Below are 24,031 nucleotides of genomic sequence, written 5' to 3' on the forward strand. Positions count from 1 at the left end.
AATTATCTTTATTTAGGAAGCTGTAAAAAATAACTTTCGTAATAAAAGAGGAACTCTATTAATGAAAACACATTAAGATCGGAGCTGCAAAAGCCATTAAAGTTAGGATGGGGGAGAAGGCATAAGTATAAAATTGTTAAGTTTTGTTGTAAAGATTTGTAAATATTCTATACACTTAAATGTCTGATCTGAATTTTTCTTTCCCTTATTCATTACATCTTCGTAAGCAAAACTTTCATTTACGTGAAATGACGGCGCAAAACAGCTTCGTTTAGTAAATATATTTCTTCTTAATTCTTAGAAATAAAGTGTTTAAATATGAATTTACTGAGAAAGTTGCATATTTATAATTTATTTAGTCTTAAAAAGTTTGTCAAATACTAATTATTTAAGATTCGAATACAGTCAAACTTTGAATTCGCCCCTGAAATCGAGACTATATCGAGTGTAGCGCTAAACGGAAGCATATCGAAAGATAAGAATTGTATATAATAACGAAGTTTAGAAGCAAAGTTTGAAACTGAGAGTAAGAAGTGATATTGTCATTTAAATTTAGCAATTGGCAGATAACTAAGGATTCGCCATTTAATATTTACGTTAGCGCTCGACTCTATATCGAGATTCGATTGTAGTAGCTAGTACAATAAGTTGATTTTATTATCCGCGGAATAGCTTACACAAAGAAACTTATTGTGGCCTGTGTTTTAAACTCTAAAAACAACTTTTTATCTTCTGCTCTAGCAGCAAAATCTTTTAGAAGCCTTTTGGAATGTAAGAATGCTTCTATATTTGAAATTTTTGTTTATTGTGTTTTGTGCGCTTTTAATTTATCGCTTTCTATACACTATTTCTATTTCCCCCCAATTCTATAATCTGTAGCCCAACTAAATATGAGTAATGCGCAATTACAGAAATACAAGCATAAATATGATCAAATTATACCGTATTTATTTTTAACAAGAAACATTATATTATACATTATTAGCAGAGACATTAAAAGTTTTACTAATTTATGCAGTACAATCTCGGTAACCCCACGTGTGTGGGAAAGAAAAAGTTTCAGATTAAGGAGATTACCGTATTATTATTGGAAGTAAGATGAATTCGATGGTTTAATCGTTTAGAAAGAAAATATTCGTTTCTTTGCGTGATATTAGTACATCGTATTAATCAAAAACATAGTATATATAGGCTAAGTTACATCGTATGTTGCCAAGTTGGTAGATTCCCACTAAATACAGTGAAAGTACGGTATTTCTGGTGGGAAATTTCGGCGGATTGATTTTAATATCAATATTTATCAGTCTTGTGTTATAAGCTACTGTATATTTTTAGTAACTCAAGGTGACGAGTCTAATGGTCTTTAATTTCGTGAGCAAGCCCGGGCTGGACGTCATCTTACGTTTTGTGAAAAAGCATTCAAGTTTAATGGAGAAACCTGTCTTTGATTTGGCAAGTGTCGATAATACCCGAGAATCGACTAGTGTCGGATTAACAAACTGCCGCAATACCGAGACGGTACTGTGCTAAATATATAATTTAGCTCAGTTGTAAAATAGCAATTTGCCTGGCTTAAGATTTGTATGGAAATGAATACATAAAAAATTGATTATCTTTTAAAATAGAATATACTGTAGAAACCAGTCACGTTTTCGTTCCTAAATGTATGGAAACAACCACAAGCACGTTTTCGATACACATAACAAAAGTATACTTCGGTTTATTTAATTTCAATAATTCGATTCCATACAACTTGCAAAGAGTTCGAGAAAATTCTTTATTCTTCATTGTTCAAGAAAATAAAACCATGTTATAGCGACAACGACAGCTGACCCCAAAAAACAAATAACAAACAAACCCATAAAGTTAAAAAAAGGAAAAAAAGGACTAAAAATAAAAATAATAAAAACAATGAACATATAAAAATTAGAAAAGATAAAATACTGTAATTTTGTCTTTTAATGCGGGATACAATCATAGAGAAGTTTTTTACAAATGGAATCGAGAACGAATAGATCTTCAATGGTTACAACAGTCTTTTGATACATGTAGAAAAACGATTTAAGTGAAACGTTGAGGCGGACAAATGGACAATACAATACAAACAAGCAGAATCTCCAAAATTAAAAGAAGGGACTCGTAAAAGAAAAAAATTAGAAGGGAAGACACCATTAAAATTCTTGTATGAATATTTTTTGTGAAAATAATCAATTCGTTTATAAAAACAAGGAAAACCAGAGCGCACACGAGCAACCTCGAGAGAATCAGTAGATGGGAGATTTGCAAGCTTATTTAAAAGGAGATAGATTTTGGCCAACTCAGAATGAAATTTATGCAGAGTGGAAACAGGGGCTGATGCCCATACGGGTAAAGCATAATCTATTAAGGTTTGTATATTAGTAAAAAAATAAAGCTCAAAGTGTACTTGATATTAGTTTGAAATTTCTTCCCTACGAATTGAGATCTTTTTAGTTAATTGTTCAATATGATGTTTAAAAGAAAGTTTTGAATGAAATACAACGCTAAGATCTAGAACAGTATCATCAAACTTATATCTGAGATGTGATTATTAATATAAAGACTTCTGTAACAATGGAGCTATAACCAGGCTATAAATCATGATTTTGGTTTTACTAGTATTAATTTGTAAATTAAATTTCTTAAATGAAGTATTAAGTTTGTTAATATCGCTTTGCAATAAGTTGTCACAAGTGTCAGCAAGTTTTATTGTATAGTAAATTAATTTAGGATTAAGATCTTTTCTTTTTATTTAATTATCGTTTTGCAACGGAGAAAAGTTTATCATGAATATCACGAAATCAAGAAAATACGAGTATATTATGATATTCAATTGTAATAACATTTACTAATTGGTGTATAATTCCCAAACAAATCGAACTTTCGAAGAAGTTTAACGGTATCAATATTAAAAATTTATCGCGGAAATTTTTTTCGAAAACTTTATTTCAATTTTTTAGATTTAAGTATTTTAACACAAGTCAAGTATTTATTCTCTCTAATGTGCAGAGATTAAACGTCACAAAAGATTTTACCCGTAATAATCCACGATTCAAATCCAGTCTTTGAATTAGAAAGTAATTAACATTCATGAAAGAGTCGTTTGCTTTCTTGGGCGAACATTAAATGTCTTTCATAAAATTATTTCTTTGATTTTGTACGATTTGATGAAATTCAATACGAAATATTGCGTCTACTGTAATCTATTCGCGTGTACTAAAAAGCCAGCGACAACACGCATGGGATTTCTTGTAACTGTAATTTTTCATTACCTTATTATTTGAAATTGGAATTCTGTTTAGAATCTTATCCGAAACTACGCAGATGCAAATGTCAAATAGTTATCTCATCGTTCTTATTGAATAATGCATTATTCAAGTAAATGATAATGGATTATTCATTAAATGCTAATAGATGCATAAAACTTGAAAAATTAATTGGTAAATTGACTAAATGAGATTTTTGTCTAGTAATTTCCGTAATAAATCCGTTAATACTGGTGGATCCAAGAACGTTTCAAATAGAGCGATAATTAAAGTAATATTACATCTATATTAGTTGAAAACTATGATACGATAAATAAATTTTCGCAGTGATTTTAAAGCATTATTAATCTTAAATATTTTATAGAAATTAATCTATTCTCTTTTTTTCAGTAGATTAATTAAGAATTAAGTAAAACTGTTTTTAAACTTTCCTAGAAATCGCCAGAATTTTTGTTTAGGTTAAATTTTATAAATTACAATAACATTTATAATCTACACGGATATAATTTTTACTTATAACTTCATAGAAGGTGAAGGTAAACTGTTTGTGAAGTCTTAAAGATTAAAAAAAATAAATTAATTAAATTTCATTAAAAAGGTATGGCAATGAAGCATAATTCGCAAACATTTGAGAAGAAAAATGCGTTAAGAAAATAAGAAAATTTGATTATAGAAAACGATAAAAATAATCCTAAGAATAATATTTATTTTTCATTTTAATTGCGAAATCTTCAAATCAGAAAATGAAAATCAATTATCGAATTTCTTATCATCGTTAAATTTACCAAATGGAAAAAGAAAATTTGCAGTCGCATTATTTTAAATCGAATTTGGTTTATTTTCTAATTGTTTTTTTTATGACAACATTTTGTAATCGATTTTCATTAAGGTAAATCCTATCGTCACAATTTACACTCTCGTTTGTTGATTATTAAATCAACAAGTCTAAATACGTAGCAAGTGTAAAACAGCTCGAAACTGTCATTAAATTGAATCGTACGTTCACATTCCGGATAACTCTATATTCAATTAGAAAGGCCTATTTATTGCGCGTTGATATTTTTTGAATCACCACGCACGCCGATACCCTAGCAACAGCCTACTCCCAGGCTCCAAACGGTCTGGACTACCTGTCTATAGCAAACAGTCACATGACATCGAAATGTCATTCTTTTGCCGACAATTTTACATTCAAATCATAATCAAAGGACATTTATTAAAAATGAAAACCAGAGAAACTAGTTTCGGGCGATATACTTATCTTTACTAACAAACCAAAGCAATTTTATTTATTGATGGCAGTGTTCGAATTATACAGACTAATCACAATTAAATCATAAATTAGTTATGTAATATATTAAAGTAAATAATGACAATTGATAGGTTTTCGAGAGTAACCTAAATAAGTGGCGTAGCCGAGAGGGCTTAGGAACTACGAAAAAATAATTTTAATAAAATAAAATAAAAAATTTTAAATTAATTTTACAGACAAAATAATTTTAAATTAATAAAAGGAGATCTTAAAATTATTTTAATTTTAAAAATTAAATCTTTTAATCAATTCTAACTTAAACATAATTCTTATACAAATTTTCTGTTATATTAAAGTTTATTTATTTTATACAAAATTAGGAATTGCCAGATGTGGATGATATCCACCCCTCATTTAATGAAAAAAATAACAAAATAAAAAAATATATATATAATATAAATAATATATAAATATAAAGTATATATTTTTATTTTATGTGTTAATAAAGTATAAAAACTTATACAGTATATTACTGTAGCTCTACCGAATTTTATTCCTGGATAAGATCAGCCCCATCCGTCTTTTATAAATGTACGAGTACTGTACATTACAATTAAATGCGATTTCGATTGAAATTAAATAGTTTCCCTAATTTCCAGTAAAAAAAAACTCGCTTCAATCGTGGTATTACAATTTTCAAAACGCGAAAAAATCCAATAGTACATAAATTAAAAAATCTGATCTGTAAATTTCTTCTATATTTTACTACAATTAAACTAAATTCCCGAGTGTCGTAAACTGTCAAGTATAATTTATTTGATACTAATCAAAACGTATTCTCGCAATTAAGTTAGAACTACGTCTCCAGTCCCAGCAGCAAACTATAACAAAACGAATCCCAACCTCTCCACCCATAAAAATGTTAATTTTTATGGGTGGAGGTGTCATTTATTATATATATTATAATATCTGAAATTAATTCAATTCAAACAAAACGACATTGAAATCCTTTCGAAAAAAAATTGTTTTTACTTTCTCGACTATTATATATAACGAAGGGAAATTATGGCTTTCGATGAAAAGATGACCCACCCTCAGATTTTTATATTTTTGAACTCGGGACTGTAAATGGTCTAGAAATGAAATATACATATATATATATAGGGAGTGTTTGCCGTATGTATTGATGTTTGTGTGTGTGTGTGTGTGTGATGGGAGCACGATTTTGTTCATCCTCTTTCAAGCTTAGTAATTCCTGTATTTTTTGTCGAATATTTCCGAAAGTTTGCAAGAAGGTTTGTTTATTAGGGGGATAGATGCTGTTAAATTTTGGTGGTTAAAGGTCGAAGAGGTGGGGAGATAAAGGGGTTCGTGTGTATATTCAGTAGGATCGGACTTAATGACGATTTTACACGTTATTAGTACTTCTCAGTTTTTTATAAAACCCATCCCAATCCTCAAAATTAAGTTTTTTGTTTGTTGTTAAGCTTTGGCAATTGGTGAATTTGTTGCAAATTCACCAGTTGTTATTTGCCCATCTTTAACAATTTCTTTCTGCAACATCTCTTCGACAGCTTTTGGAGGCCCGTACGTTTTGTATCGTATAGTACGAAATTTCCCTAACGAAACTTTCAAAATTATTCGGTGTTTAGAAGCATCTTCCCCATACGCGGTACGAGTATTAAATTACTTTTATAGATAATCTAATAAATACGCTTATAAATATACATAAAAATCTTGTTACATCTGATTTATTTACCTGTTTACTGAATAATAGAAAATTGCGCGAATGAATCATCTTTTAGTACAGTATTTATCACAAATTCTGTTTATGTATTGAAGTTATTTTAAATTTCTGGTTAAGGAAAGCAGATGTTCTCTTCTGCCATCTGAATATGTCTAGCCACGTTTAACGTACTGTACATACGTTTTATAGTATTTCATGTTTATTTTATATTCATTACAATTTTTTAATACTGTAAGCCAGTGTTTCTCAAACTTTTTTGTCAGGTGGCACACTTGAAATTATTAAACAAAATTCACGGCACCCCTATTATTATTATTTATTATTTTGCTTTTTACGGTTAGTAAAGATATGAAGGATGAGAAGACTTTGAAAAAAATAAAAGTTTTTTATTAAAGTAAGTTTATTTCCAAACAACACAAAAGCATTCAAAACAAAAGTTATTATTATAAAGGTATCTTTTAATTATTTATTTAATTTAGTACTTTAATTCAATTATTTTAAGTAATTTAAAAATTTCGCGGCGCCCTTGTGGCGTTCTTGCGGCACCCTAAGGTGCCGCGGCACCCGCTTTGAGAACCACTGCTGTAAGCTATTAACTTCTAGTCTTTAAAAAAGAATTTTAAATTATACAATATTTAGACAACATCTAATAATCGTCAATTTTCTGTCACGAAAATTGCAGCTTTGAACGGAGTGAGTCTTAAATTCAACGTGTTATTTTGTCTTTTACTGAAAATATTAAGGGAAATTATATCAAAAGTTACTATCTAGAAAATCATTAAACGTGATCTCATTAAAATTTCTGATGCATGAAATGCTATTCTAAACTATTTTTAAAATGAAAAAATCCAGTTTAAAAACTTAAAAAATGGTAATAATAAATTGGCCGATTCAAAACTTATTTTTGTTATTGCCGAAAAATAAGTAATTTACTTAATTATTACTTTTAAATTAAAAACGGCAAATTAATTTCATTTGTATTACGTAAAATCGTTAGCAGTAATCAACAAATAAAAGTTCTCGGATTATCTATACATTTATTAATTGGATAGCACTACATAAAATCACATAAAAGTAATTTTGTAAAACATCAATTCGAATATATTACATATAGGCCTACATATAAGTTATAGGCCTATATGTAGGCCTATATGTAATTTTATTTAAATTATTTTAAGTAATTTAAATAAAATTACTTAAAATATATAAGTAATTTAAATAAAATTACTTAAAATATATAAGTAATTTAAATAATTATTAAATTATTTAAATTACTTAAATACAGTGCCCACTTGGGCACTGTATAAATACAGTGCCCACTTTGCCAAGTGGGCACTGTATCGATAGATACAGGCAGTGCCGTAACTACCAGGTGCAACAGGTGCACCAGCACAGTGCCCACTTGGAAAGGGGGCTCAAAATGCATGTTTTTTTTGTTTTATTATTTTCCCAAACCTAATTAATTGAGGGGCCTAAATGCGAATTCTTGCACAGGGCACAGGAATGGCTAGTTACGGCACTGGATACAGGGTAAAGTCGGTTAAATGATAGATATCATAAAGATGTAAGGCAGTTAATGCCGGTTTTTGACATCCGCTATTTAATTCGAACTCACAATGTTAATTAATAACGATATTCCATAATTTAAATTATTAAAAATTCAAATAAATCTAATTATCAAAATGCCCTAATAATAACAAAGACAGTGTTTGCAAGAACTAGTAACTTAGAACACGATCAAATTACCGTCACGATTTATTTTTTAAAATATATCTAAATGTTTTATTACATCGATTCAAATATAAATTGTAAAATAATACCGAGTGATTGTGGATAAAGCTTTTCTAATAGAAAGAGTTTGAGTGGGAAATAACTTACAAAGAAGTGGAGATAAACTTATTGACCCGCAAGACGGAAAGATCTTCAGAGAAAAAAAGTCAGTCCTCGGAGAAAAATTCATCACAGCACTAAAGGCGCTTACACCTAATTTCTTTTCACACGACAACGAAACTAAAGTCAATGGTCTATAATACTTAACGACAAAGAAACCAGACATCCATTTTCACTCAAATTAAATCGAATTATTTCCTTTTCTTACTGGATTTCGAGTAAGTTCAAAATTCTTTTTCAATACATAACATACAGTGGTGCCTCGTACTTCGAATTTCATTCACGGCAGGAGGCCGTTTGAAGTTCGAATAAATTTTTCCCATTAGAAATAACGGAAAGCAAATGAATCCGTTTCCAGACTGTAAACAATAAATTTAAAACACACAAAAAAAATAATACAGTTAAATGCTCTAATACTAAATTCAAAGAATAAACGAAGTAGGTAAATGCCGTAAAATAAAATTAAAATTGCATTTACCAATGGCTTCTTCATCCAAGCTACAACTTTTATACTTGGTTGCTTCCACACTCTTCTCAGACGCCACAGTTAATAAATAACTCAAGCTTATATTGGTGGAAGAGAATGTTTCTGCGTGTTTCATTACTTATTGTAGATATGTGATTTAAGTTTGTGAAATTTAACACATTGTTGCTAACGTGAGATTGTATTCTTTACGAGCTTATTTTAAACTTTTTACTTGGCATTTGGTCCGAGGCATTTCGACTTGAAAAATCAAGTCGAAAATCTTTCATTTAAAAGCATATCGGACCTATCGTGCTTTATGAGTTTCAGAAAGGACATTACGAATTGCTTTTACAGGTTCTACAGAAAAGTTGCGGGAAGTAATCGTTAAACGATTACGAATAACACAGGATATATATATAATCAAAACACGCAAATGAAACTGAAAAAAGCTCCGAAAACGCACGAGCTAACGCCAGAGCGAGAGGGAGAACACTTCGGCGTGCAACACGTTGCTCCAAGCGCATTTGTATCACTGCGCACGAAGTTCGAACTCCGAAGCGAATTTCAGTCAGATTCCCTGCGTTTCTTTATGCAGCGAGAGTGTAGCAAAATGACGTCACGAGCAGTGTTGGCCAATTAGAAACCAGTTTCAGTTTCGTAGCTCGCAGTTACTGTAACTGCGAGCTACGAAATGCTTATAATGACGTCTCTGGCGTATGTCACCTGTCCCGGCTGCTTTTGGCAGTGCGCTGCCGCGTGAAGGCCAACACCAACATAATAATACAGTAACTAATGGATGGCATTTCTATAGTAAGAGATATTAAAAATGAAAAGGCAAAGTAAAATATTTCTTCCTCTACTATAAAAGATTCTTAAGAATCTTGCGGAATATAACGTCGATTTCAGCCCAAATTTAAGAGCGTGCTCTTAAACGCGAATACACAAAACAGGAGTATTATTTCGTTTGTTTGTTTATTAAGTTATGACAACGTAACACTTGGGCGATCTGCCTAAGGGGAAATGCTTTCCGGGAGGTCTTTTTAAGGGTAATTGGCACCTATTCAGGCGTTACAGACGTGCAGAAAACCAGGAAAACTCCACGTGGCCGGCCCGTCCGGGCCAGGCGCCAAGCCACGACCGAACTCCAGTGTTCGGGGAACGGAACCGCTTGGCCACTGGTGGACCGTATTATTTCGTCTATTAATAATACTGACGTGCGGATCGAAGGTGTGCTTTTATCTCGATGACGCAATTGTGTTTATCGACATCGGGCAATAGCAACAAAAATAAAATAAAATCTACATTTTATTTTTCGCCAAACAGAGATATTATTTTTATTAACAACTTTTTGGAAGCCGTATAAGAAGGGGTGTAAGTTACCTTTGGACTTCTTAGCTATTAGTTACCGAACGAGGAAGAACGAGAAATTCCAGAGCTAATGAACATCATTACTTCGCGAAGTTAAGCTTAATAATAGTGGTAAAGGCACTAAGATAATTTTTAACACAGTGAAACTGGTTAACTCAAACCGGGATAACTCTAAGTCATTTTCTTTCCCCCAGAGTGTAGTATAACACATTAAATCAAACTGGTTAACTCGAAGTCCGAATTTTTTCTCCCGACCAATTCGAGTTAATCAGCTTCCACTGTATAACAATATCCGCCAATTGTTAAACTCTCCTTATACTATCTTTAAAATTTTAGAAAATTTTCCTGCAATAATAAATAAGTTACTACAATCCCGATTATTCCTTTTTTTCATCGTTACACTTTCTTTTTAACTAAGCGTGAAATAAACCGTCCTGTGGTACTTTCACAATTTGCCTACGACACTTTCTTTTTCATCTTTTCTTCTTGTCGTAAACATGAACGTTTTAAAATGCGTCAATCATTTTTTATTTTGCAGTATTTGGTTAAGACCAGAATAATTAATATTAAAATTAAAATTCTGTATATTTCTAATGAATTTATTTTGAATAAATCTTCGAATCTTTCGTATTTAAATACTAAATAATAGTGTATTAAGTACAGTCTCTAATTACGCATGCCCAATGTTTTCGTTTACTGAGGCAGGATTTTCAACTAACACTTAAAATGTTTTCTTACCAATACAGTCATTTTGATAAACGTTTACAAGTGCAATTGTTACGCATCATTTAAAGTAGTACAATTGCATGAAAATAAAATATTGTTATATACAGAACAAAGTTTGCGGTTATCTTTAACAATTAATACCGAATATGGTCTCCTAGTTATAATATTAAGTTAAAGATTCTGTTTGATTCACATTTTTAAGCGAAGATTGAAGTTAGTCCACTTTTAGTTCGTTCGGAGCACAATAAAGAGAAATGCATTGTTCTTTGGGTATTGAATACTATTTGTTCTTCGTGTAAATAAGCTTCTGCATTCATCTGCATCAATGGTAACAATGTCAGTTTTTCTACCGATTCCAAACTCACAAATCAGCCAAAATCATCACTCCTACCCTCCATTATATTGCTTTCTAAAAAACTCTTTGTGTAAATCGTGCTAATAGTTCCTATTTCCTTTTGGTCTGTTCAAATAAAACGTTTTTCATCCCGAAAGACAACAGAAGTCCACTTATATTTCCAATGAACGACAGTTTAAGTCCAGTGCATTTGCTGCCTTGTTTCAAAGTTTGAGCTTTTTTTTCTTTCTTTTTTTTTTTGTATGTTTTGTGCTAGCTTTGTCTCCAAAGACGAACTTAGACTGGATTAAACACGAAACAGAACGACCTTGAGACACAATTTGTAGTATAATTCTATATATTTATTTCATTATATGCATTTCGGACATAACAGGTCCGTCTTCAGCTTAATACATAGATCCTGTTGTAGGATTTGTACGCATATGCATTATTAATTTCGTAAAAAAACATATATACACATCCGACAAAAGTCCACAAAATAAAAAAAGATTTTAACAGGGACACAAGATTGGATGAAAATTTGTAAAATTCAATACAACCAACCTCCAGAAAAACTGACGATACCATAATGAATTATGTACGGTTTCACTCTAGTAGAATTTAGCCTACTAACAACTTCCTTCTTACTCGTGTATATTGCCTTTGCTTTTGGGTGTGTTTCCCTCTGACTCACAAGTATGTCCTAATTTGTTTATTTTTTCCTCTCTACCGGTTAGGAATCCCTCCCAAGATTCATGTATTTGTAAATCTGTATGTTGTGTACTCTTATTATTTACTTTTATAATTTCGAAATTTTCAAATAATTTTTTATTATACATATTTTTCTAGCTTATTTGAACTTTAGTATTTCCTTTTATTTATCCGCCATACATTTTGGTTAGTGTTTTATGTCCGCCGATTTAGCGTCATTATTCTTTATGAATCTTGTTATGTGCTCTGTGAATCTTGTTCGAAGTCCCTCTTGGTCTCACGTACATAAATATAGAGTTCAATGCAACTGCACTCAAGTCTATATACATTATTTGTTCCATATGCCCGTTTCTGGCTCTCTTTCTTTATTTTTAAGTTTTTTCTTTAATTAATTATACTGTTCCCGTACTAATAAATACCAGTTTACTTAATTTTTTTTTAAAATAAACCCGTTACGTATATTATTTTAACAAATTTCATATTCTTGGTGTTTTCTTTATTCGATTTAAAATTTTGCATATTTCCTAACCAACTATTAATGATTTTTCCACTATAACCTTTAAACTATAGTCCTTACGACGTTGTTAAACTGGTTAACAAGTTTCGATCAGTTGATCTTTCTATAATTTTCATTATAAGTATATTGAATGTATTCATTTTGACATGCATCGGTATTTTTTACTTATAATGTATTACATCATTGGCTTCCCTATCCTTTTCATACTTTTTAACACCTATACTGCTGTTTTTCCTAGTTATTAGTAGGTCTAAATACGGTCTAAATAGTATATATAATATTTCATTATTACCCAATTTGAAACTCGTGATTTTTGTCGGAAATTCCTGAAATTTTGCAGGAGATCTGTATATTAGTGTGATTGATGCTATTAAATTTTGGTGGTTAAAAGTCGCGAGGTGGGGAGATGCAAGAATCCTGTGTCGTATCTCGACTGAGATCGGACTTAATGACGATTCTACTCGTTATTGGCATTTAGAAGTTTTTATAAAAGTCACCTCTACCCTAAAAATTAAGTTTACTACTACTTTATAATAATTGAAGTCGTTTTTGCAAAAACAGCATAGCTACCAGAAGGCGTTAGAAATTTAGTATAATGGTGTTCTATATCCGTATCCAAATCCGTGGGACAGTAAGTGACTGGTATCAACCGGGTCTTTTCGGATCATAAAGGACGAAGTAGTGTTGGAGTAACCACGTGTCTCATCTGTCCAATCCGGTCAAAATCGTCAGAAAGATTCTGCCGTCATCCTATTAAAACGTAACAGGAATATATTTTGTATTTATAACAGATGTGGGTCTATGCCTAAGCAGGGCTGCAAATGGCAAATTGGGCAAATTTTCATAAATTTTCATAAATTTTCGTGAGAAAATAACGAACAGTAAAAGTATCGTAGTAATGTAAGTGAAATTAAACAATTTTGTCATTTTGGTAATAGGTTATTCTATCCAATTTTCACTAGATTTGTCACAACGATTGACACAGAAGACAATTCTTACTTCATATAATATCCTTTATTTAAATCGAAATGCATTTCGGAATATTGGTCCCTACTCAGTCTATTTTACAATTGTTTATAGACTACACTTTATAGCACATTTGATTACCGTACAATGAGCTATTTTAAATAAAATTAAATTTAAAAATATACAAAAGTTTCTTGCCACTTCTAATAGGTATTAAAAGTAAAGTTTTTTCGTTTTATTTAGGGGAATAAGGGGCGTCAAATCCGTGTCTTGCCCCGGGCGGCATAAACTCTAGCGCAGGCTCCGCGTCTATAAATTGTTCTACACAGAACTGGCGCTTATACAGAAACGAACAAAGCTCTATCGTCCAATTAATTAAATGGCAACGACTACTTAAGGGGCCTTTGTTACCTCAGCTTCGTATCGGTTACGGTCAGTTCTACCCCCTTTTATTGCACCGTTTAGTGACAATCAGGATCAAGGTATGTAGAGAGGATCAGGGTCATTTCAAGCTAACGACAACGACGTCACTAACTGAAACGCCACTACCGAATATTGTCGGATCGCAACGGCGTGACTTTACGAATATTGAAATCTACGGATACGAGTAGACTCGCCCGAAAATATGTACGATTTACGATCAAATGCAATTTAAAAACGTTACTTTTCCTGCTGTTGTTATTTTTAAAATAAAATTTCAAATTTATATTATTAATCATAATAAAAACTCGTGTGGTGACATTTGTTACTAGATTTTGTTATAAAAAACTTTTTATATTATTAACGAGAAATTATTTATTGTCGTAATGCCGGGCTGCGATTTTTAATAATATTTTTAATATATTTAATGTAAAATATGTTTTATCCACTTCAAATTAATATTGGCTTGCCCCTGTACCTTTCCTGTACCCTGTACCGTAACATCATACCTTTCCGTTAGCAATAGAATAGTACCAGTAATCTAACACCTTACAAGGAAAAACTTTTAATTGAAATGACTTCCAGTTTGCATCGGAAGTTTGCATACAGTTAATCGCGGCCTCCTGCTCCTAGGGTTTCCATATCTAATCTCATCTTGTATCTACCTAACTCCGTTCTCGAGATTAAGGAAAGACGGTCGACAGTGAGAATTTGTAGGTCTACAATTTTTCAAATTGAAACCCAATTACAGTCAAATCTCGGTATTCGAACAATTCGGTTCACGAACAAAGTTTTGAACTGATATTGGGCTTGGCCCAGTTGCCAAACACGCTACTAGCAAGATCCGGCCATAGATTAGTGAGACACGGATGGTCGACTCCCTATCCACGTACAGTACTTGCTTTGTTAAAGTCGACGGCCCAATCAATCGACGATGGGACTACGGATTCGGAAATTAGTTACCTCGAGATCGCCCCGCGTCGTTAGATGTCTCAACAGGAATCTATCTATTTATCTCATTGGTTTATATGGATTGCCAGCCTTTCTGGCTATATTACTCCGACAGAGCGATGGTGTGAGTATCCGATGATCCGGTGAAACTTTTAATTGCTTGGCCTTAAGTAAGAACGGGGAAATGATGCCTTCCAGGAGGTCCTTTAAGGGTAACTGGCTCGACAGATATCGTCTATGGCATTGCTATTTAAATTAAATATAGATGCGAATGCGGGAAAGATGGGTACTACTGTTTTTCGGTATGCGCCGCAGATGAGCCTATATCAAAATGTTTTTAACTAACTTATTAATAAAAAAAATCCAACAACGAGTTGAGTAACTTTCCCGACTGTTATACGATTTTATTTAGAAAATAAGTTTTATATTCTTAATTGCAATCAGCGCTGTGAAGTCGTGTAAAAAATCTTCCGACTCCGACTATGTCTTACCATCCGATTCCAACTCCGACTCGGGGCGGACTTGTTACTAAAAGAGACCCGGAAATTCTGATGTAATCACGTAACCTCAGAATAAAAGATTCAATGAGTTCTAATAAAGATAGAATGTAGAAACTTTTTTATTCCAAAGCTAAAAAACTCCTCTAAGTAATGACACAGTCAATATATAAATATGTAGGCCTATTCGATAATTTTTATTTTTATTTTTATTTTTCTGGCTGTTATATATAACAGAGGGAAAGTGTAGCGATCGGTCAAAAATAATGACCCCTCCCAAATTTTTACATTTTTTGACTCAGGACATCTTGAAATGAGATATGCAAAAGATTCGAGATTTTTTTCTATATGTATGGATGTTAGACTGTGTGTGTGGGGGGCATGATTTTGTTCACCCTGTTTTGAAGCCTAATAACTTCTGTGGTTTTTAAATCAGAGTCGGATGATTTAATACAGGAGTTATTAAGCGTCAAAGTATCAAGTTGAATAAATCGTGCCCCCAATACACATTCTAACATCTTAGGCGAGAACATCTTAACAGGTTTCACTGTACTATTATAAAATGACAGAAAGCTTACTTTTGAGGGTAGAGACGAGTTTTATTTATTTATTTTTAAATTGTGAACGCTAATAACGAGTAAAATAATCATTAACTTCGACCGCACTGAAGATATGATACCTTTAATTAAAAACCAAAATTTAATAGCATTAATGCCCCTTTATACACAAGCTACAGTGACAAATTTCGTTTCTTAAACTTTACCCATTCTTAGATATTGTTTAATATCTCAGTATAGAGACTAAAGAAATTAAACAAATTAGACGCCGACACACGCGCGCGCAAATTTTTCCCTTTTAATTAATTCACTTTTTGGAGGGTTCAGGAGGTCTCCAAACGTGTAGATTTGTAAAAAGCTTGGAGGGTCAAATCTGACACAATTTCAATACTTTTCCGTTTTATATACATAAGTTGGGAAGTAAAAAAGAGTCCACAGCCCTGATTGCAATATACTGTAATAAATAAAATTGTGTGGCGCCATCTGTTATAGAAAGCTTTTATGACACGGTATTATAATTTTAATTATTATCGAATGGCTAAAGGCTTAATTTTAAGATCAGTTTCATAAAAAAAAAAAAAATTATATGCTAGTAACGTATAACATCATAAGTCCGACCCCATTCGAGATATGACAGGCGATCCCTGTATCTCCCCACCCACTGGACCTTTCACTATCAAAATTTAATAGTACTAATCCTCCTTATATACAAGCTGTCGTATGGCAAATTTCGTTTCTTAATTTTCAATCTATGCTGCGATATTAAACAAAATGGACGCCAACACACACGCACGTGGAATTTTTTTTGTCTTTTTTTTGGATTCAGCAGGTCTCTAAACGTGAATATTTGCAAAAAGAACTGAGGGCCAAATTTGACACAATTTCAGTCCTCAAGTTTCCAGAGAAAGTTCATATATTTTCCCGTATTGTAGTACCACCTTATTATACTGCAAGAACTACAGAATCGAGAATATAATTGATTTTGACTAATAGAAATTCGTTCATAACGCGCACGTTGTCAGTGATTTTAAGGGTTTTTTTTTATATTTTAAATTATAAAGAGAGTATTTCCAATCGTTTTTTGCACAAGTTTAAACTTTTTCTAACGTAAAGAATAAATTCTTTTTACACGCAAATATCTTTTAACACACATGAAAATTTAAGTAAAATTAAGAAAACTTGAATCCCATTTTTATTTTTTGTTTCTAGAAAATAATTGGCAAAATTGACTTCTGTAATTTTATGAATATTCTACTGTTATTATCTATCAGGAAGTATTTACAGTATATCGCCGTTTAATTTATAAAGTAATCCGATATATCCACAGAAGTAAGTCTAATGCAAAATATTCGAACTTTTGCGTAGTTTCTTCTACAAACTTTTATTTTCTTATTTATTTTCGGATGGACAGTCGTTTTCATCAATTAGTACTATAAAATCGGGAAATAGTGAGAGAATAACACATTTGAAGTATCCGGCTCTATTATAATATCTTATTAAAAGAAAAGTCTAAGATTACCAAGAAATACTTAATTATAGGAGTCTTATAATTATTTTTCAAGTAGTAAAGTAGCTGAAATTTTAATTGATAAATTGTCACAAAACATTTGTCCTTAAGACAAATGTTTTGTGACAATTTATCAATTACCATTACAAACCGTACAAGTAGCCTAATCATTCTGTATGGACTTGTGTGCCTAATGATGGTAAAGTTATTTATCTAGCTGGATATAAATAACTTTTTTTTCCCCTGTTATGTATATGTTACTGTGAATGGCCGATATCTGGCGAATGTCAACATTCTCCGGTGAATGTCAGCATTCACACAGTCGTTTCGTGTATGTACGAAATATTTGCTAAATATCATTATTTCTCACTTACACCGGCAAATGTCGACATTCACCATGCACTGATGGTGAATGTTGAATAAAAATATTTTTATTACGTTAAGTCAAAAATGCAACTTTTTGATATGTCAAAATAGGAGAAAGCTTAAGTAATAGCACATGTAAATAAACTGTTGAACCTAAAACGAACAGTACATTCTTAATCAGAAAAGAAATTAATTCAATAATAAACTTACACATAAATTATGTGATTAACAACAACTTAAATTGTTATGGCACTTTGAATTGCACAAGAGTCCCTTGCTTTTACAACTGCATTTATTCGTGGTACACTTCTTTTTGCAATGACAGCGTGTATAGCCTTGCCCTCCATTTTTCAAATTAGCTGCAGCTGCTTCTCTCAGCGATATTTCTTGAGAAGAAATGTCATCTATGGAAAGTAACTTTTCTTTACAAATTACGAACCGATTGTTATTACGTGATTACGAATTGATCTGTTAATGGTGTCTTTTATTCGGATATCGCCAACGCCTTACCGACGACCCCTCTCATCCTCCGCCACTCGACATGACAAACCGATCCCCATCTGATGGGATCAAAAGAACAAAAACACTATCCAGTGACAAAGTGGAAAGTTTCTACCAAACCGTTGCCGGGAAAAGAGGTACGACCTTGTCCTACCTCCGGCTACCCACAAAGGATTTGGTGTCAGACTGTCGCCTCTCTGTTGACATTGGTTTCCCGAATGTCGTTTCGACCATCACCAAAGCTTATCTGTGCTTGTCTACATGCACCAGCGATTGTTCGAATGTATAATAATTATAACCAAATATTCGGTCTTTCCCCGATGTATTTTGTATTTGTCGACATTCACCGGAGAATATCGACATTCTCTAATTTCGATCTTTCACAGTAACATATACATAACAGCCAGGAAAATAAAACCGAGTTAATTTACATCTCTATTATTTTCTGACTCTATTATTTTCGGATTCGTCTGACCATACAATCCTCTTCCAACGTTTGTTTGGCAAAATTAAGACGTTTCTGTTTATGTAATTTGGCAAGTTGAGGCTTCTTGGGCTTTCAAATTGTTATGTTTTAGGGATGTGCGGATAGTCGAAGTTCTCACTTCTATTCCTAAGCCATGTTTCGATTCCCTCTTTTGCTTGTGATGATGTTTCGCAACGTCCACTCGTTATCAAACGTTTCTGTTTTGGCGCTAAACGGTTTCTTCCTGCCAGCTCTTAAATTTTCGTCATATGGTAGCTCATTATGTTTTATCCTGGCTACACTGGCAACAGCATTAGAAGTCAATGTTGAGCGTTGGAGTGTCAACGTCCAACATTGTGCTATTTTCTCAACAAAGAAACTCTTCTTCGGCAGGTCTACAATACGAAGATTCTTCTCACTGGAAGGCTTCTTCACGGTGACACATATCAAGCAGCAAATTACTTGCATATTTATACGCTAATATCTCATTAATATGCACGAAATTACATTGTTTAACGTTGATGTTATAACAAATTATTGAATAATTTATGCAACAAAATCCTTCCAATGCGACAAGCAGAATTTATACACCTTACATATTTTAACAATATGAAAATTATTTTAATCTTTTGTTATTTTTTTCAATATTGTAATAATCTTACAACTGATCTAATGGGCTACAATTTGAAAAAAATTGTAGGCCTATAAATTCCCACTGTCATCCGTCCGTGTGTCTGTCCTTCCTTAATTTAATCTCGAGAATGGTGTTACATAGATGAAAGACGAGATAGATATGGAAACCTTAGGAACAGGAAGCCACTATTAACTATATAAGTATTTACGATGCAAACCTGAAGTCGTGTTATTTCAAGTCAAACATTCCCCCCCCCGAAAGTTGTTAAATAGATTACCAGCACGACTCTATTGTTAAAGGAAAATTAAGAGATACGAGGGCAAGCCACTAATGTGAGGTGGAGAGCATATATTTTAAATTAAATCAATTAAAAATATTTTTAAAAAATTGCAGCTGGACATTGTGACATCACAATAAATAATTGCTCGTTTCCTTTTACTTTCTCATATGGAATAATTTTTACTATTTCTCTACGGTACGTAAGAACCTTAGGAAGATTTTGAGGCCTACTGTATTTATTAATTCAGTAGCGATACTTAAAAATAACAAAAGGTGCTTTGGTAATTATAATATTCCATTATTTTGAAATGTAGTTGTGGAAATATTCTCGAATATTTACACGTATATCCAAATAATTTTATAGCCATTATTATCAGTTATTTTACAGAAATAATGTCTTTTCTGTATAAACTATCGTTTCCCAATGTGAAAGTCCGACTAAGTTTGATAGCACTTAACGTATTCCGTATGAATTTTTAATTAAAACGTAGAAGTGAAACCGTAGGGTTTATCCTACAAATTTCTAAATCCCACTCGTTCGAGAAAGAATGCATTAACGAAAAAAAGGGGTTTTCATTTAGAGCAGAGCGGTAACCATAGCAACGAGGACATCGTCCTAAGTATAATTGAGATCAAACTGACGTCTGTAAAAACACGGTATATGAGATTATTGCCTATATGACGTGAGAGTATTTGGATAGAGTCGATATAGATATTTTTTTTTTACCACGGACGGTGTTTACGAACGTCGTAATTTGAAACAAAGAATTAAGATTATTTTCTGTTTCCATTATGTTTATTATTTCCATACTTCACCAAAGGTTTTAGTAAATATTTGAGAAATTCAAGATCTTTTTAAATAGCTTTTCGTTACCAAATTAACAGGTAATAAGAAGTACTGTACATAATTAATATTTTCGAACGGACATTTCGACAGTCTGACCGATTAATAATAGCGATATTATCCTTTTTTTTTTTAGCAACCGTTAAGCAAAGAAATCTTAAAATAGCAAAATTTATATTTTTTTAACGTTTTATTTTTATAAACGAACATATCGATTTTTCCGAAATGGCTTTAAAAGGTCAAATTTTGCTATTTAAAAGGTCGACGAGTAATAAAGACACTTCTACGCTCTATTTATGCGTGTATCTCGAGAAGAAAACAGACTTCCGACCTAACTGGCGACGCGCGGAACGAATTTTAATTATTTAGCGGGATGAAACAAACGATAAAGAACAGATGAGAAAAACAATGGGTTTCGTCCGGACATCATACAAAAACCAAAAGTTTATTAATTTTACCGCCCATCCCTACATTACCGTAATAATAAATGACGGATGCCGGAAACCACGAGTATTTACAAAGGAATTCGGCCCGTTATACGGAATATACACTGTAGACAGCGGCATGGCAACCATCGGATACAAAGGAAAACGTGTGGATAGTCACCGGTTTGCACCTCAATATAAAAACAATGCAAATAACCTATTTTACTTGAAAAATTTACAGAAGAGGTAGCATCATTCCATCTAAATTAATTTTAATCACTGCCGATCTTCCACCCACGGCGTCAGTTTTTTTGAATATGAAATTTATAGGACGGAGAACGATTTTAAAAATGCTTTCTTCCCGCGTTGGTTAACGCCGTCCTTGTTTTTTCCACGGCGGGTCCCGTAGGCGTAGTCGAGTTGGGCTGGTACAGAACCCGAATCCCCGAGGGAAAGAGTGCCGGCCACCCCACTCTTAACGTTTCTTTTGCCGTCGTGGTGATTGTAGTTGAGGCGCCTTAATAAGAAGTCAGTGAAAACATATCGGCACTTTGCCAGTTTGCAATTGTACCGTTCGATTTCGCCGACAGACAAATACCGGCGGTCGGTGTTACATCATTTTCCTTTAATCGTCGCCGGACGTGGCTTTTCCTACGTTTACCGCCTCCGGTACGCCACTTTTTTCCGTCGGGTGGTGGCGGAGGTACGATAAATTAATCCGCCTCCGTAACGGACGTCGTAAGACGCTGCAATGCACTTAACGTAGTGGGAAATTTTTCGAGTCGACCGTAATCGATACAACAAAACTCCGTTCCGGAAATATCGTTAGAAAATATTATTTTTTCCACGTTTTTAATTCCCGGTGAAACTTATAACAGGAAAAAATTCTCTAACACTTTAAATATACGGTTCGTATCCGTAATTTTTGTAATTTACTATTCCCTGTTTAATTAACGTTTTCTCTCGACGTATAAATGAAATTGTTTTGTACTTAAAAATATGGTAGACTTCTTCTACCGTAATTGGTAAAAAGTTTAAAACCGTAACGCGTAATTACGAAATGATTTGTTTCCGTTCCCAAATAACCAAGTTCGATGCCAAACGAATAGGCTACGTATTACTGTAATTTACCAATTTAGTATGAATTTTTATTCTTAAACTATAATACGTGTATTAGCTGTATAATAAAATATGTAAAATTCTCGTCCTTATATAATTATGATTAGTTCACTAACGTATAAAAATCGCTGGCGGGTGATAAATCTTTTATGTTCGTAATTTTTAACCCGAAACGGTTGTTCGTTTCATCCCAGATTTCGGTTGTCTGAGATGGCGATAATCGGATTCTATCGTAAATATCGTCGTAATTTTGTAACACCGACGATAAAAAAAAGTAGCCAACGAATTAAACACCCTGTAAATTGGTTATTGAACGCCGATAACTTATTTAGACCCAGTCACTGGACTGTGTTACTGGAACTATAGTTTAACAATTGTGTGTTAAAACGGCTAACTAACATTAGCTTTTTATAAGATAACACCGCGTATGGAGTTTCTTTTTCATAAACATCCAAGATATTTTAGGAACAACTTTTCGTAGTAGAAAATACAATATGTTTATTAACTTAATTTTAATTACAGCTGTCTCTAGAATAACGGATCCTTTCAATAAGCACAACTACTTCGATCAATTTAAAATAAAAAAATTCAATTTACAGCCATTGTATTTTATTTTCGAAATTTAAACTATAAATTTAATTACGAAGGAGAATCACATAACAATCTTTAATAGAAAAAATTATTGCACGAAACAAACATTCGTGTAGATTTTTTATATCTTAAACATCGTTACTTAAACTCAGAATGTTGTTTATATTTTAAATCTTCAAAATAACTAGGGCATATTCCCGTGGATTTTTTAAAATCTAAAATTTTTGGCTTTCTTTCCAGTAACTACATCACACAAGGAACTTTTATTGATATATACTTTATTATTGAATGTGGATACGCATTTCTGGTCTTAATCACCACTTTTCAGTCCATACTTTTACACAGATATTAGCTGATTATTGAATACAAAAAACTTCTATTTATTAGTTTTTATTCAAATATTTGTTTTAAATCTTAACAACTGATAATTTTACTCATCTACTTCACCTTTTTTTAAAGCAAATTTTTATAATATACCCAGTAATTGCCCAATTTTTAATTTCAATTTGTATTCAATAATCAGCTAATATTTGTATAAAAGTAAGGACTGAACGGATGTGATTAAGACCAGAAATGCATACCCATATGCAATAACAAAGTCTATATCAATAAGAGTTCCTTGTGTGATGTACTGTACTTACTTGGAAAAAAAAGTCAAATATCTTAGCTTAATATGATTTGATTCAACAAAATAAAAAAATAACTGAGGGAAAAACTATTTCGACTATTTCTTAATAAAATAGTCGGTAAACAAATAGTAGACGTAATAAGGAATATTTCAAAATTTTTTCACTTAAGAGAGTAGATTTTCTAGAAAATAGGACAGATGGGATCAAATATATATTAATATGAAGATAATACAAACAAGAGGAATGTCAAAAGTTATATTTTCGAAATTCGGTTACCCTGGTGATCAGACAGGAAAATTACAGAAATGAGGTCAGAGTGACTTTTATCCGACCTCTTCGAAACTGCATCGACGTCACAGTTTACTTAAAAACTAGAATAAATAAGCACCCAAAAAAATAATAACAATAGAAAAAGCGGAAAAAATAAAAACGCCAAATAAAAAACTCCTGAGAACAAAACAATCAACATTTATCATAAATTTCACCAATAAAATCGACAGTTTTCAACATTTTAAAGAAATTATTAAAATTACAAACGAATGTTAAGACGAGTTCCTTTTCTAAACTCTTAACAACGTTCCGACAGAACAATTATACCCGCTACACTCTAATCAAACTAACATACCCGCTCTTCTCGATCTTACATGTGTTTCATTTTATGTACTTTTTTATATCGGGCACGCTATGTTATAGATTGAAGAGTCTGGTTTACTTCACTTAAAGAAAAAATATAAAAAATAATACGAAAACCAGTTTTATGGAATGTTCTATGTTTATATAGATATAGATGTACTGTACATTCTATATGTAGAGAGAGAAAGGCTAAATGATTTGATATTAAATTGGAAAAATAATATAACATTATACGGCGATCGATTGCCTTGTCAAGATGATAATTTGATGGCAATTTTTTTCGTCTTTGGAGAGTAATGTTTTACGCGTTTAATTAGCTTACATTGAACAAAATACAATAAAAAGTAATAT

The 24,031-nt window shown here is 32.2% G+C and overlaps 1 protein-coding gene across 1 annotated transcript in view; it reads right to left on the reverse strand.

Moving 5' to 3' along the window:
* The window catches only part of LOC111627614, a 70,816-nt gene that overhangs the window by 30,019 nt on the left and 16,766 nt on the right, over positions 1 to 24,031 (reverse strand). The window lies entirely within an intron of this gene.

This window comes from Centruroides sculpturatus, unplaced genomic scaffold, assembly GCF_000671375.1.
Source record: "Centruroides sculpturatus isolate CEXI.00-Female unplaced genomic scaffold, Cexi_2.0 scaffold357, whole genome shotgun sequence".
NCBI lineage: Eukaryota > Metazoa > Arthropoda > Arachnida > Scorpiones > Buthidae > Centruroides > Centruroides sculpturatus.